The sequence below is a fragment of the Peromyscus eremicus genome, chromosome 1 (assembly GCF_949786415.1).
Source record: "Peromyscus eremicus chromosome 1, PerEre_H2_v1, whole genome shotgun sequence".
NCBI classification, from domain to species: domain Eukaryota; kingdom Metazoa; phylum Chordata; class Mammalia; order Rodentia; family Cricetidae; genus Peromyscus; species Peromyscus eremicus.
Genome location: NC_081416.1, coordinates 140,701,649 through 140,717,188, shown reverse-complemented (window position 1 = coordinate 140,717,188; position 15,540 = coordinate 140,701,649). Strand labels below are relative to the sequence as shown.

At 43.5% G+C, this 15,540-nt stretch overlaps 1 non-coding gene across 1 annotated transcript; it reads left to right on the top strand.

Moving 5' to 3' along the window:
- The first annotated feature begins 14,194 nt into the window (after nucleotides 1-14,194).
- Nucleotides 14,195-14,266, top strand: Trnae-uuc (transfer RNA glutamic acid (anticodon UUC)). The gene has a single exon. It is a non-coding gene; the product is annotated as a tRNA-Glu (tRNA).
- Nucleotides 14,267-15,540: the final 1,274 nt, after the last annotated feature.

The following is a 15,540-nucleotide window of genomic DNA, read 5'->3' as shown; positions in this document are numbered from 1 at the left end:
TCAGCACTGAAATGATGAGCGTACTGGCCTCCTTTGTGTGGGATGTCCTCAGGAGTGCTCCGGGCCCTGCCAGTAGCATGCTAGCAACTTTGTGAAGAAGCAATGGGGTGTGCATAATAAAGAACTGTTTAAAGGCTATTAAAATATTACACAGCATGTTCAATTCTAACATTTCATCTGAAATGGTCAGAGCTTTATGAACTATGTGGTTTATTTTAACATGATTTATAATAAGAAAAAGGTAAAAATAATGTTGAACATAAAAAACATATGGAAGTAAAAAAAGAATCCTACAGGAGATAGAAATATTATTGGAAAAAAGTCTAAAAAATTGAGTTGGCTAATCCTGGATGGAGTATGAGTTTATATATTAGTCATCTTGTAGTTGCTGTAACAAATACAAGAGATTAATAAACTTATTAAGAAAAAGGCTTATTTGGGCTAGTAAATGATAGGGTTTCTGGCTATGGCTGTTATGGCCTGTAGCTAGAGTTTTCCTGCCTGGTCCACAGTCAGGACAAATCTCTCTCACCCACCAGTCCCACAGCCGCTCAGACCCAACCAAGTAAACACAGAGACTTATATTGCTTACAAACTATATGGCCATGTCAGGCTTCTTGCTAACTGTTCTCATATCTTAAATTAATCCATTTCTATAAATCTATACCTTGCCACGTGGCTTGTGGCTTACCGGCATCTTCACATGCTGCTTGTCATGGCTACAGCTGGCAGTGACTCCCTCTGCCTTCCTGTTCTCTCAATTCTCCTCTCTGTTAGTCCCGCCTATACTTCCTGCCTGGCCACTGGCCAATCAGTGTTTTATTTATTGACCAATCAGAACAATTTGACATACAGACCATCCCACAGCAATGGCCAGTCCATCTGGGTTAGCATGTGTTGGTGGAAGGGAATCACCTTATAGGGGTTGTAAAGCCCTTGAGTATTCCACAGTTTCCACTGATGGAAAGCCTTGATGACCTTAAGTTTCCTATTAGTTAGGTCCCATCTCTTATATGTGACCCATGGCATTTGTAGAGCATCAGGAGTCTCTGGGAGCATTCAAGACCCAAACTGTAGCAATGGATAGATATTTTCATAGTTATACATTCCATTTGTCCTGCAGGTCCAATCTACCCAGCCTGGCTTGCTTAAGGCTATAACAAAACAAAAAGCAGCACATAACATTGTGTATGCTCTGCAAGGCAATGATGTGCCCTTTCTGAGATGCCCAGTGGATGCTGATAGAGCAACAGGGCAGAGCCAAACTGAAGACAGGACAGATAACAAACAAGTACACAGGAAGGGGTTCCGCATAATTTGTTATTCAGGAAATGCAAATTAAAACAACAATGAGACACCACTTCTCTTCTTTTAGGGCTAACGTCCACAATACTGACTAAACCCACTGCTGTTAAGGATACAGAGTAAGAATTCACACCGCTTGCTGGTGGAGTACAAAATGGAGCAACCACGCAAGACTGACAAGCAGTTCCTCATGAGGCTGCATGCTCAGTACTGATTTAAGGCCTGCTTGCTTGCTCTGTGTAATGTTAGATTCCAGCCCTGTAGGCTGCTCAGGCCACAATGCCTACAGCAGCCCTACCCCTCACACTGATAATGACAGGCACCCTGCTGAGGACTGTGCCTCTGAATTTTCAGCTAACAGACTTCCAGGTGCTAGAACTGACATCCTGCTCCCCTCTGTAGATCACAGAGAGAGGGAAAATAGTTAAAGCACAGAGTTGCTGTTACATATGAGACTGTGGTGATGAGTATGTGAAACTGATGTGCAGTACTTTAGATCAGAGAACTTTAATTTGATGATTAAAAAAATACATAAGAAATTCAAGTCCTCAGGATGAAAAGTAGACTATTAGAAAAGCATGTAATTTCTACATGACACACCACTGCAGAGAGCTGGGCTTGAACTTCTACCCTGAATCTCTGTAGAAATGAGTGGAGGAGGTAAGGTTGATGGCAAAAACAGCTGTTTTTGAAAAGCACTGTATTTCACATAGTAATGTTGCACACTGGCACTGGCACTAGCAAATGTGAAATTACTGCACTCATGAGCAGAATTGACAAGCAGGTAAAAGGACAATACAAGAAATGGGGGAAGGCTAGTATGAGCCACAGATAATGGATTCAATGTGAGGATGTCAGTACAAACTCACACTTAGCTCCACATAGATGAGTACCATGAAATAGTGATAGCTCTTTGGGCTCATAGCTTGTCTTGTGCACACTTGAGCTTCCTTGTTCTTTCAGTAAAAGAATATAGAAGCAGAAAGCACACATGGCATCCAGATCTTGGTTTCAAGTACTGTTCTCCAGTATATGGGACTAGAGTTCCTTGGAGAATGGTTGACTCTGAGATCAGTATAGGAAGTATATAAGATGAGGCTAGGGCATCATATTGTGGTAAAGTTGAGGAAATACATACGTACATACATACATACATACATACATGTAATAAATAAATAATACAGAATAATTTCCATTTTGTAGGGAAAAAATAGTCCTCACCACACACTGCTCTTTCCACTGCAGACCCACAACACAGATAACTTTACGTACCAGGACAGTGAAGGTTTTCCACACACATTAGGCAAGTAACTCTTCAGCAACAAACACCAGCTGAGTGTCCGCTAACACAAGTCAGTTCTAATACCATTGACCTGGAGGTAGTGTCGGCTCCCCAAGTGTGCCTTCCTCACGAAGATGCCAGCTGAGAGCTCACGCCGTTTTCACCTGTGCGTCTGACCCACCTCACCAGCTGTAAACTGGAGCTCTTAGAGTCCCCTCCTTGTGTTCGATTAATATGCTAGACAGGCTTAGAGAATTGATTTTATTGGAAAGGATTTTGCAGAGGATGCATAGGGTGGGATAATGAGATCAGGGGTGAATCCTTTACTTGGGTTTTTCTTGGTGGTGGTGGGACAGGAGTGTTGTTTTTCCTTTTCTTTTTGGTAGTGTTAAGAATGAAAGCAAGGGCACTGTGGACACCAGGTGGGATTGATCACATACTGGCAAAATGTAGTAACCTAAGCATAATATGCTACTAGCTGCTGATAATGTATTAATATTTATCATCACTTATAGTAAATATACTGCACTAGTAGAGGCTAATAGCAGGGGGAACTGTAGTCGGATTTTCCTTTTGTGACCACCAGCTCAGAAATAATGACACAGAGACTTATTATTAATTATAAAAGCTCGTCCTTAGCTTAGGTTTATTTCTAACTAGTTCTTATAACTTAAATTAACCCATATTTTTTAATGTATGTTCTTCCACAGGCTCATTACCTTATCTCCGTACTGCCCATTCTTCTTCCTCCACTTCTGACTGGTGACTCCACCTCTCTTCTCCCAAGAGTTCTCTCTCTGTCAGGAAGTCCCGCCTGTACTCTCCTGCCTAGCTATTGGCTGTTCAGTTTTTATTACACCAATCACAGCAATACATCTTCACACAATGTACAAATACCCTACAACAGAAAACTGGTATGGATAATACGGGCATGCCTTGTACTGCCATCACAACATTGCTGTACATTGTGAATGAAAGTTCCCAGGAAAATGCTGGCTGCACTTTCAACTGAACCACCTACAAGGCTGATTAACTTATCAGAACTTTGAAAGCTACAAGTCCAAGCCTAATTACACATTATCTCAGGCTGTCTTTAGCCCTCTTAATAGCCATTTACCACCTTCTTCTGTACCTGCTTGAACAGCTTTGGAACTATTAGGTAAATTTAGAACGTACAAAGAAATCACCAGATTTCCAATGAATGAAAATGCTAAAAAATATTGTCAGATATGATCCGAGGCCAATAACATGCTTCTCCATTTGTTTTAATCCAACTATTGAATGTATTTGAAAAGTGCCTTGATTTATGACTCTTTTTTGCATTATAAAAATGTTCAAACTGTTCCCATGTTGGAGCAGGAAATTTGAAGTAACCAAAATTTGTGTTCTCAGGACATGATCATTTATATTTGGCTTCATAATAAGTAATCTCTTATCCTTTTTGAGGCGAAAACTCTGGTTTATTGTCAATAACATCTAATAGCATTCTAGGATTAATCGTTATTAACATGAAAAAGTGCCAGCATTCCTATTGTTCTACGGAAGTTTTAATGTGAAGGCTGTGGCTCTGAGACTCACAACAGACCAGGTTCAGATGCACATCCCAACACCCAATCAGATGAGTATTTGGTAAAGGACAAAACATGGAGATTTGACCAAGATGGCCATGGTGTGAAGAACAGGCAGTAGGATTCAGTGACCGTAAGTCCTCTTCAGAGGGCTGAAAGGAACTTCACATTTATAGGAAAGGGAAACAAAGGAGGGGTTCAGGTCCACACAACTGAAGAGCAATGATCTTGGTCAGGCATGGTCTGACAGACCTTTATCTCCCTTCTCGTTCTACAGGGGGTTCTGGAGAAGTCCTTGCTTGATGAGAGCAGTCTGCTTCCTAATAAATGATCTTCCTGCTGTTGTACAACCTCACTCCTGCAGGAAACTGCTATCATGAGGGAGTGTGATCTATACGTGTGGGAGCAGCCTCACCCCCATCGAAGATTGCTGCCATGAGGGAGTGTGATTTGTACTTGTGGGTTCAGCCTCGCCCCTGCAGAAGATGGCTGTCATGGGCAAGTGTGATCTGTACTTGAAACTCACTGCTGCTTGAGACTGATTTGGTGCCTTGAATGTAAGAAGAGAGTGATTCAGGGGGAAAAAGAGGCAACAACAAAGACAAAGACCAATTGGAGTGAGATAAGCCAGTGTCTGGTGGCTTCCTTCAACAGTGTGTAATTGAATAGAAATTTATACATGAAACCCTTAACTTTAAATAAGCCCCCAAATTAGTATAAACTCACATCACAAAACTAATGTAGGAAATTTAATTAAAAATGTATATCTTTGTTCTTTAACAGTCTAATTAATATATTAGCATTTTATAGCATGAATTAACTGTTAAGGGCTGAACTGTGTCAAGGTTTTTCTTTTTTAAAACTTTGTTGTATGTGTATGGGTTGTATGTGTATGGGCTTGCATGTGTTTCTGTGCAGCACGTGTGTTGTTTGGTGCCCTCAAAGGCCAGAATAGAGCATGGCATCCCTGGGAATTAGAGTTACAGACAGTGTTAGGTGCCATGTGGGTGCTAGGATTTGAACCTAGGTCTTCTGGAAGAACTGCTAGTGCTCTTAACCACTGAGCTATTTCTCCAAACTGAAGGTTATTCCTAATGCATATAGTATAGGTGCATTAAATGTTCCTACAGTGTGCTCAGAACAAATGAATTGCTTTTGGCAAGTTACTGTATCAACTTTCTCTTAGGGGATAAGGAAGATGAGAAACAACCTTCAGAAAGGCAGATGGGAAGTGAGGATTGCGTGAATAGTAGAGTACTTGCTTCTCCTTGGCTCTCGGTTTGATCCCCAGAACCCTAATAAAAGAAAAATACTGAGTATCTTTCTTCTGCTAGAAAGAGGAAGGAAGTTTATATGCATTCAGAAAAGAGGCTCCAGCAGCTGGTTTTGACAGAATGGGGATTCTGAGAGCATCAAGATGTAAGATCAAAAGGCCCCCAAGACTAAGACGAGAACAGAGATGCCTCCCTTGTGAAACTCAGCCATCCCTCTTTTAAACAAATCCAGCAGCTACCTCTCAGGGTTTTGTTTGTTTGTTGTTTGGTTGGTTGGTTGGTTTTTTGAGACAGGGTTTCTCTGTGTAGCTTTGCGCCTTTCCTGGAACTCACTTGGTAGCCCAGGCTGGCCTCGAACTCAAAGAGATCCGCCTGGCTCTGCCTCCCGAGTGCTGGGATTAAAGGCGTGCGCCACCACCGCCCGGCCTGTTTGTTTTTAATTTGGGTGTTTATAGCATTTGCACAGTGTCTATACAGAGTGGTGTTTTTTTGGTCAATATTTTACTTGCATATCTTGAATTAAAGACTTACAGTTGTCAGCAAAGAAGTAGGAAGTCTTCAGAAATGTCAGCAGTGTTTCTTACGGGGTCATTTTTCCCAATTTGCATCAGCTGAGCTGTTTCTGAAGTACATCTTAGAAGGCAACTTTGCACTTACAAGCCTCCTTTTCAGCCAGTCAAGGGAAGCAAAAGCAAGCCACTGAGCCCTGACTTCCTTCCTGTCCTGACGTGTTTCTCAGATGAACGCTTTGCCTCTGTTAACGGTTTCCTGAAGCGGGCACTGTGGTGTGAGGTGTCTTAGTGAAACTGTGACAGATTGGTGTGTACAGACTGAGAATTGGAGTCTGGAGGACAGAGCATAAGGCAGGAGCTGAGCCTTGGGAGTTGATAACATCAACCCTTCACTCACCAGAGGCCAGACAAAAGTGTCTGTCTCCTAACAGACAAAGTCAAAAAACAGCTACCCCTTGCACACAGAAACAGGGCCGAGGATCCTTCTAAGGGTTTGAAATGATGATCCTAAGCCAAGCTAGTCCTCAGGAGTGTAGTCAGAAAAAAAAACCCTCAGTCTCTCAGCCTCTGTAAGTGTAAAGATGAAATGTCTCAATCTTGGATCCATTCTCTTGTGGACTTTGCTCTCATAGACAAACAACTTTATTATGCTAGACACACAGATAGACAAAAGGGTACTAGACTATCACATGTTTCATACTATAATACACTTTTGCCACAGAGCAAAATAAATACAGATGTGTAAACAAAAATTCCTGGCTAGTGAATACCTGGGTGGGTAAAAGTGCTTGGTGACAAGCCACATGCCCTGGGTCTGAGCTCCTCGACCCATCTGTTGGAAGAACAGAGCCAACTTCAGAGGATTGGCCTCCCACTTCCTCCTATGTGCTGTGGTACTAGCACGTTCCCTAGTCTCCCTCCCAGCAATAAAAATAAATAAGTAAACAACAAAAAATATGTGATTTAAAAAACTCCAAGGGCCTAACACGAAAACACACACAAGAAAACAAAGTAAAGCCAATACTGAAAGCTTTCCAGGAAATACTGGAGACTGATGTAGCAGGCACTTGCCTGGTCACCTCGAGTAGGTGAGAGCATGTGTACCACTGAGCTGCCATCCCAGCTCCTGCAGTGTGAACCTCAGCTGCTTTATGTCACTGGGATGTAATGGAGGACCAGCAGGCCAACTTGTTTTAACAAGGGTGCATCACTAGGTGCAGTGAAAGGGATGTACACAATATAGAACTGGGGTGTCTTAGCCCGAAAGGCTAGAAATGAACTGCATGATCTGGCTTCTGAGTGGGCGAGTTAAGGAAAAACCTAAGGAAACAGACGGCTGTTCTCTTCTGATGCCGTCGCGGGTTTCAACTAATCTAGTTTAGTGGGAAGGCAAACAGATCAAGACCCATGCAGTGTAAACTGACAAAGGTTTGTACCTGCTAATCTTAGCCAAGGGAAGGACACACGGTATTTTGTAGGTGACAAAAGGGCTTGTTTCGGTCTGTGCTTACACAGACTTAGGCCACATCTCACTGAGTCCACTTAGTGTTTCTCTATGTATATGTATTTAGGACTGATCACTGATGGGATTAGATAACTGATCAGGAGGCTGAAGCTCATCACTGGAGAAGACTGATTCTCCTTCAGGAATGGGAGCTTTTGCCGGGCGGTGGTGGTGCACGCCTTTAATCCCAGCACTTGGGAGGCAGAGGCAGGCGGATCTCTGAGTTTGAAGCCAGCTTGGTCTACAGAGTGAGTGTCAGGACAGCAAGGACTGTTACATAGAAAAATCCTGTATAGGAGGAGGGGGGAAGAGAGAGAGAATGGGAGCTTTTAAGCAATAATTCATGCTAGGAGAATCCACAGAGACTCAGAATAGGAAGGAATGAGGCTAAGGACACAAGCCACAGATGTTAATGTCCTGCATATGATTAATAACTAGCAAAGGTGCTGAATATGGACTAGTAAAAGTACATATCAGGCAGTAGACCTGAAAACAGCCAGGCAGCTTTCCCTACAACTCCGGCATAATCCAGTGAGGGACCAACAACTCCGGCACGCTCCAGTGAGGGACCAAAAACTCCGGCATACTCCAGTGAGGGACCAACAACTCCGGCATGCTCCAGTGAGGGACCAACAACTCCGGCATACTCCAGTGAGGGATGAACAACTCCGGCATGGTCCAGTGAGGGACCAACAACTCCGGCACGCTCCAGAGAGGAACCAACAACTCCGGCATACTCCAGTGAGGGACCAACAACTCCCGCATACTCCAGTGAGGGACCAACAACTCCGGCATACTCCAGTGAGGGACCAACAACTCCCGCATACTCCAGTGAGGGACCAACAACTCCGGCATGCTCCAGTGAGGGACCAACAACTCCGGCATGCTCCAGTGAGGGACCAACAACTCCGGCACGCTCCAGTGAGGGACCAACAACTCCGGCATACTCCAGTGAGGGACCAACAACTCCGGCATACTCCAGTGAGGGACCATATCAAACAATGGCTATGGACCTGAGGGAGCTGCTGGAACAAGAGCTTAGATTCTTGTCCTACAGCCACAGGGGGAATCCCACAAGCCAGCCAGGCTTCAGCTTCCAGGAACCTCACTTCCTCTGATCCTTTCCAAGGCCCAAGGCCATCTTCTAACAGTTCTGTGATTTTGTAAAAATGTTCAAACAGCATGGGACTGGCACAAAAACAGATATATTGTTCAATGCACTAGAACAGAGGACTCCAGTGTCTGTTGTCACACACCTACAGATACCTGATTTTAGACAAGGATGTCAAAAACACACATTGGAGAAAAGACAGTATCTTTAACAAATGGTGCTGGAAAAACTGGATATTTACATGTAGAAGAGCTGAACCTGATTCTTCTCTCTCACCCTGCACACAATCCAATTTTAAATGGATTAGAAATTTCAGTATTATACCTGAAACCCTGACAATTCTAATAGAAAGAGTGGTGATTACAATTCAAAACACAGGCTTAGGTAAAGACTGAATAGTCCTCTAGTTGCCTAGGAAACAGGACTATCAATCAACTAGGTGGGAATTCATGAAATTAAAAGTCTTATTACTGTAAAATATATGGGCATCACAAATTAGACTCCATAGATTATTTGAAGAAAAAGAGAGAAGGAAGTTGGGCAGTAAGGTGAGGGGTGGATCCGGGAGGAGTTAAAGGGAGGATGGGTGATGAACATAATCAAAATATGTTTTATGAAATTCTCAGAGAATTATTAATAATACATATTGAAAATGTGGGAATTAACTGTCATCAGCTACATGCCTCCATTTCTTTCATTATTGCTGATTGAACCTAGGGCCTCACAAACACTAGGCAAGTGCAAACCGGCCTTGAACTCTCTCGGTTGCCCAAGCTGTCTTTGAGCAAAGCTGCCTATCTCCTAAATAGCGGGGTTATAGACCTGTGTACTAGATCAGACTAAATACCTCTTTCTATCAGAATCCTGTTATTTTAAAAGACTGTGTAGAGCTTGGGATGAGGCATCCAAGTAGCACGTACGGCTTCAGAGTCCATACCTCGCACCACAAGAGGAAAAGAGGCATCTGTGCTCTGTAACCAAGTAGTTTTCTTGTTGATGTTGGGTAAATCCAGATTTGAGTTAAGTGGGGTTGTTCTGTTTAGCCTTTATTGCTAATATATCAAGTAAACATGATGTTCACAGTCAGGGCAAGAGGAATTACAATGAGAAATATGGAATATTCAAAGTTGTAGTCTATTCTGGTGGCAATGTATATAGTTAGATGAATGTAATGAGAATAATCTTTATTTATTTATTACCTTAATTTTTTGGCACTAGGGGTTTAATTAGTCCTCACAGATGCCAATCATACTCTCTAGACTGAACTATATAACCCCAGACAACCACCCCCACTGCTTTTTAAATAAACATTTTCTTGACTCACAAAACAAAGATGCTTTCAAAAGCAATTCTGATTTATTTATTTATTGTGCAATTTTAAAAGCAAAAGTAAGGGTCCACTGTCTCCTCACCTAACTGGACACATTTAAAAAGGTATTAAGAAGTTCATACCTGACAGGGAAGAATTGGAGGCATGTACCCTAAGGTCCCACTGCCTAAGAAGCTGGGTCACCGGTTGTGGCGCTATCGGGAGGTGGCAGGACCTAAGGAGTGAGTCATTGGCTCATCAAGGGCTGTTCTTTTAATTCTTCTCTGAAACGATGATCCAGACTGCAGTTTCACCTCCCCCCACTCCTCCTACTCACCACTCTCACCTCCACTCTCCCCCAGATCCACTCCTCCTCCATTTCACTTCAGAAAAGACCAGACCTCCCAATAATATCAACCGAACATGGCATAACAAGTTACATGGCATAACAAAAAACCCTCATATCAGGGCTGGGTGAGGCAACCCAGTAGGAGGAAAAAGGTTCCAAGAGCAGGTGAAAGAGTCAGAGACACCCTACTCCCACTGTTAGGAGTCCCACAAAAACACCAAGCTAACAACCATAACATATATGCAGAGGACTTAGCACAACCCATGCCAGCTCAGAAATTGCCTCTTCAGTCTCTGTGAGTGTCTTTGAGCCCTGCTTAGTTAATTCTGTGGGTGGTGTTCTTCTGGTGCCCTTGTGCCCTCTGGTTCCTAAAAGTCTTCTTCTCTCTCTTTCTCAGGGTTCCCCAAGCTCCAAAGGGAGGGCCCAACTGAGATCTCCAATTTGGGCTCTCTCTCCACCTAACAATGTTTGGCTGTGGGTCTCTGCATCTGCTTCCATCAGCTGCCAGAGGAAGCCTTTCTGATGAGGATCCCCAAACCTTGTTCTTCTCACTTCCTAGCAGCATGGGAGGAGCAGCCTCTACCTCCTGCCATTCATTGCTTCCAAAGCAAGAGGGTAAAAAAAAAAAATCTGGGCTGAAACTCTGCATCTGTGAGATAAAGTCCTAGTCCTTTTACATTGATTTATCTCAAGCATTTGTTACAGTAACAGAAAGCCATGTGACACTGTAATCTTACATCATTAGAAAGAAACTCTATCCATCAAAAATTGTCATACATGTACTGAATACTATGCTGGATTCTTGCATGGACAGAGCAGGAAATCAAATACGGCTTTTACCCTGAGGAAGCCTGTGCTGTATTTTGGGGTTTTGGATGTATTCATGAGAAAAAGATGAAAAGTAAAGGCCTAGAGAGTCATCAAATAAGTAACAATGTGAAGATCAAATGGCCAGATTCCAGTGAATGTCAATGAGAAAACATTCAGACAAAGGCAGACAGAACACTGAATCCACCCAGCAGCTCTACCAAGTGTTGACTGTGTACACCATAAGAAAGCCAGTTCAGCTTTCCAGAGCTGGCACCTTCACAAAGGACTGGGCCCCACTGGGGAGCAACAGCACAACACAGGTAATGTCCTCACCCCAAAACCACCTGGAAAAGTAACCGGCCACGTTATCCAAGAACAGAGGTGTTGTGCCTACCCTGTGCCCTGTCAAGAAGCTGACAGAGCCTTCAGCTACAGCAACATTGGTGCTCACTAACCACTGGCATGGAGCAAGTGCCTCCTCCACTTCAGGCATACTAAGAGCTCACCTGCACCATGACTCAAGACTCTTACAACAATTGCATTTCATTACAAAGGGAAATACATATTACTAGTTAGCTTTCAGAATTGAGACTTCTGTCAGAGGTACTGGGCTTCAAACCACAGGGAATACTTACACATACACTGTATTAGGGAGCTTCTCATTGTCATGAATGAAGTACGTTTTCACAGACAATTCATAAAGAAGAGGTGGTCTGGAGAGCAGGGGGCATGGCTCTGGCTTCAGCTCCACAGCTGTCAACGTGTCATAGCAAATGGCAGTGGTGGTAGTTCTTACCTTGGACGTGAGCAAAAGATTCCATCTTGAACACCGGGTTCAAAGAGGCCTTTATAACAGCCCTATTTGGGAAGGGAAACTATTTTCTGAAGTCACTCCTAAGAACTTATGGGCCTCTCCCTAGGCCCCACTTCTTAAAGGCTGTATTTTCCAACAGCCTAGGACCATGCTTGTAATCGCAATGGACCTTTGGCAACCACATGCTGCTGGAACCACTGAGCTTTCCATACCGTTATCCCTATCCTGCTAATAAACAGTTGATGTTCCTCAGTGCACCACCTACGTCCTACACAGTCGGGACTTCATGGCCCTTTGTTTAGAATGTCTGTCATCATGGAATTTTCCATTCCTCTGTGGAACACATCATTTTCTACCTTTTCATTATATTCATAATATTTCAACATATCTGTGTCATGGCCTCAAAAGAAGAAAATCTCCTGTGGGGATTTCACTAGCTCCATGAGTGGGAAGAATTGAGGCAAACAAAAAAATGTCGTAGATGGTTTTAAGGTTTGGGCCTCGAAAATTACCAGTCATTTTTCAGATCTCAAAGTTTCTTAGATATAAATCTCATTCTTAAAGCATACCCAGTATTCACTTAAGAGGCTGAGACAAGAAGATTATGAGCTCAAGCCCAGTGTGGGCTGTACAATGAACTCTAAATCACACACACACACACACACACACACACACACACACACACACAGACACACACGTAACCAAGTATCCAATAAAAGACAGAAACTAGAAATACGAGGTATTCCTGCCTTGTTCTTAATTATTCAAGCCTTCTTTTCTCATTGTACTTCAATTTCTTCTATACCTCCCTCAACCCTCTTCACCCAAAATCATCAGTGAGGCCATCTGCTAGTACAAAACTCTTTTATGCTTCATAGTGATTTCCTTAATGCAGGAAGTGATTGTTTCACCAAGTAGTACTAACAAAAAGGCCCAAATTTTCAGCTATTTCGTGCAATAAAACTTGATTTCCAACTGTAAATGCACACTGAATGCTGCACGTTGCTTAGATACTGTGACTCCAGGAAACACAACTCTGTGTTTTGGGGTTCTGGGTCCCCCAGGCCTCAGAAACTACTGTATTCAGACAATCAGAGAGAAACAACCACCAGTTTCTAAGCAGCCCAGCTGGAACCTATGCCGGCCTTGTACCCTTTCATGGTCAGGCAGAAATGGAAATGCCAAGGTTGTCGGCAGCGGCAACAGAAAGCAGATCATCTATAAGTGATCATTTGTAAGGAAGGAAAATGGCCTTATTCTGTCTTAGGAAAACAGAAGCAAACCAAAGACCCAGACTTCCCAACTCCCTATACATTACTTGTTATTACCAGGCGTTGCCCTGCTCCCCAACTGTCCTTCTTAGATGTGACCTCGACAGGTCTCCATAGGGAATATCGAGTTAGGTGCACACTTCTCCTGGGAGCTGCATATTTTCATTGTCTATGGCCCTCCTCAACAAGGGTATTTTAGCACAGTTTTAAATTGTGGGCAGAGCCTACAGTTTGTCGTAGAGTACCCCAGGTTAAGAATCAAATCCAGAATCCTGGAACCAATCAATCAGTCAGTCGATCAATTAAAATGTAACTGTTATGGTACCAGCAAATGCATACTTTCTCCACATCCAATCAGAACTGTCTCCTTTCAGCCCTCTGCATACCTCTGATACCTGCCCCCTTCCTTCCTGTGGTGGTTTTTGTATGCTTTAGTGTATAGTGAACATTTAACAGTGCTTGGCTGATTGTTGACCTTATTTATAGGGGTGTCTTCCCACAAATGCTTTAACGTATTAAGAATTCTTTCATCATGCCGACATCTGAGACTCGATTGTCAGAGATTAAATACCCCGCACCCCATAACATAAGGCTGTCTACGTCAGATCTTAAAATAACGCTTCAAAAGCCTTTTGCGCATAATAATAGCCCTAATCTGGGGATTTCATTCAACAGTGAAAATGGCGATCTACACTGTGATTGAAAAAGCCGGTCTGACAGCCAGCGTCAAAACTAGGCTCGGAGCCTGGGGGACCACGCTCCTGTCCCATTCTTTCTCTGCACCAGTGTTCTGACCCACTCAAATTGTTTCTGCTGCCGCAGTGCAGAGCCTGTAACCGAGCTTAAGAAAAGAGAGGCCAGTATGGGGGTTCCGTTTGAGCTCTCTTCAGCGCCAAGGACCAGAGCTACAAAAAGCCACACTGCCTCAAGGACGGGGAGAATGTCCCCAGCGTTGCAGGGACTATGCTTACACAGCACGGCCGCGCAGGCGCGGAAATGGGCTGGCCAAGACAGGGCGGGGCTCTGTAGGCGGGAGCAGCTATGAATGATTCAATAGACTTAAATAGGAGCCCGCCTTCGTCAGTTCCCACATGGTCTAGCGGTTAGGATTCCTGGTTTTCACCCAGGCGGCCCGGGTTCGACTCCCGGTGTGGGAACAATAGACATTTTTGTTCGTTTCAAAACATCAATATGAAAGCTCTTCTGCTGCCCAAGGAAGAAAGCACCCTATGGTTAACACATGGAACAAGGGCTTTTGATCGCCGTCCAACAGTTAGTACTTCACAATATGGCATACAGTGGTCAAGCTGTTATGTTCAGTACAATTCACTGGGCTTTGTTTGCATGGCCTGGCAGCTGCTAAGCAGGTGAGGAAGTTGGGAACAGGATCGGTGACAGGAGGAGCCACACTTCGGGAGCTGCCCAGCTCCAGTCCAGTAGGTTGGGAAGGGAGCTTTCTGAAGAGGGGCCGGGGGTCACTAAGGCTGAGATACTAAGGGAGCAGCCTCCCAGAAGAAACAGCCTTAGCAGAGGAACTGTGCAGGATTCCAAAGGGCAACTGGAGAGGCCGCATTCGTGTATTCATCTGGACACATTCTGCCTAACAACATACGGGAAACTGAGGCATGGAAGCAGCCTCTGGGAAGAATTGCACTTGTAGTTAGGCTCAAGGTTCCTAGCAAAGTCAAATTTTCAGTAAGAGGCTTTGAAACTTTTAAAGCTGGAAAAAAAAATTCCTGTGTGGACATCTGCATGCTTGCCACCATAACACAGGTCTGCATGTCAGTGATTAGTGCATACCTACAACAGATCGGTGTTAGAACCAATCCCTGTGCCACTCACAGGGCTTAACTAAACCTTGTCACCCAGCCCCATCATGCTCCAATTTCTAGTGTACTTAGTGTGATTTGGATAATAAAATTCAGTTGAGAAATCAGAAATCTGGACCAAGGAAACTCCAGACCATTCATAAACCAACAGTATGAATGGCAAACAGGCAAAAGTCTGTCTTTGCAGATGTCACACTATGACACAAAGGCAGTATTTCTGTTTCTTAACTGGATATTATTCTACATTTTCAGCTCACATAGGAGTCCGTATAAGATATGACTATAAACATCATTCGATTCGTTTGCAAATTATTGTCTCAGGAATTGTCTATCATGTGATATATGACAAATTCTTTTTTAAAAATATATTTTATTAATTCTTGGAGAATCACATAAAAGTATTTTGATCTTATTCACTCCTATTCTCACCCCCCCCCAACTCCTCCCAGATCCACCCCACCTCCTCACCCCTTACAACTTCAAGGACAAATTCTTAAGACTTAATTCTTAGACAAAAGTGTCCTTGGTAATTACCTGTCAGAGTTTCTTTCCATCTCACTCCCCTTCAGCAGTCCTTGCTGGCTTCAGCCATTGTTATCTAA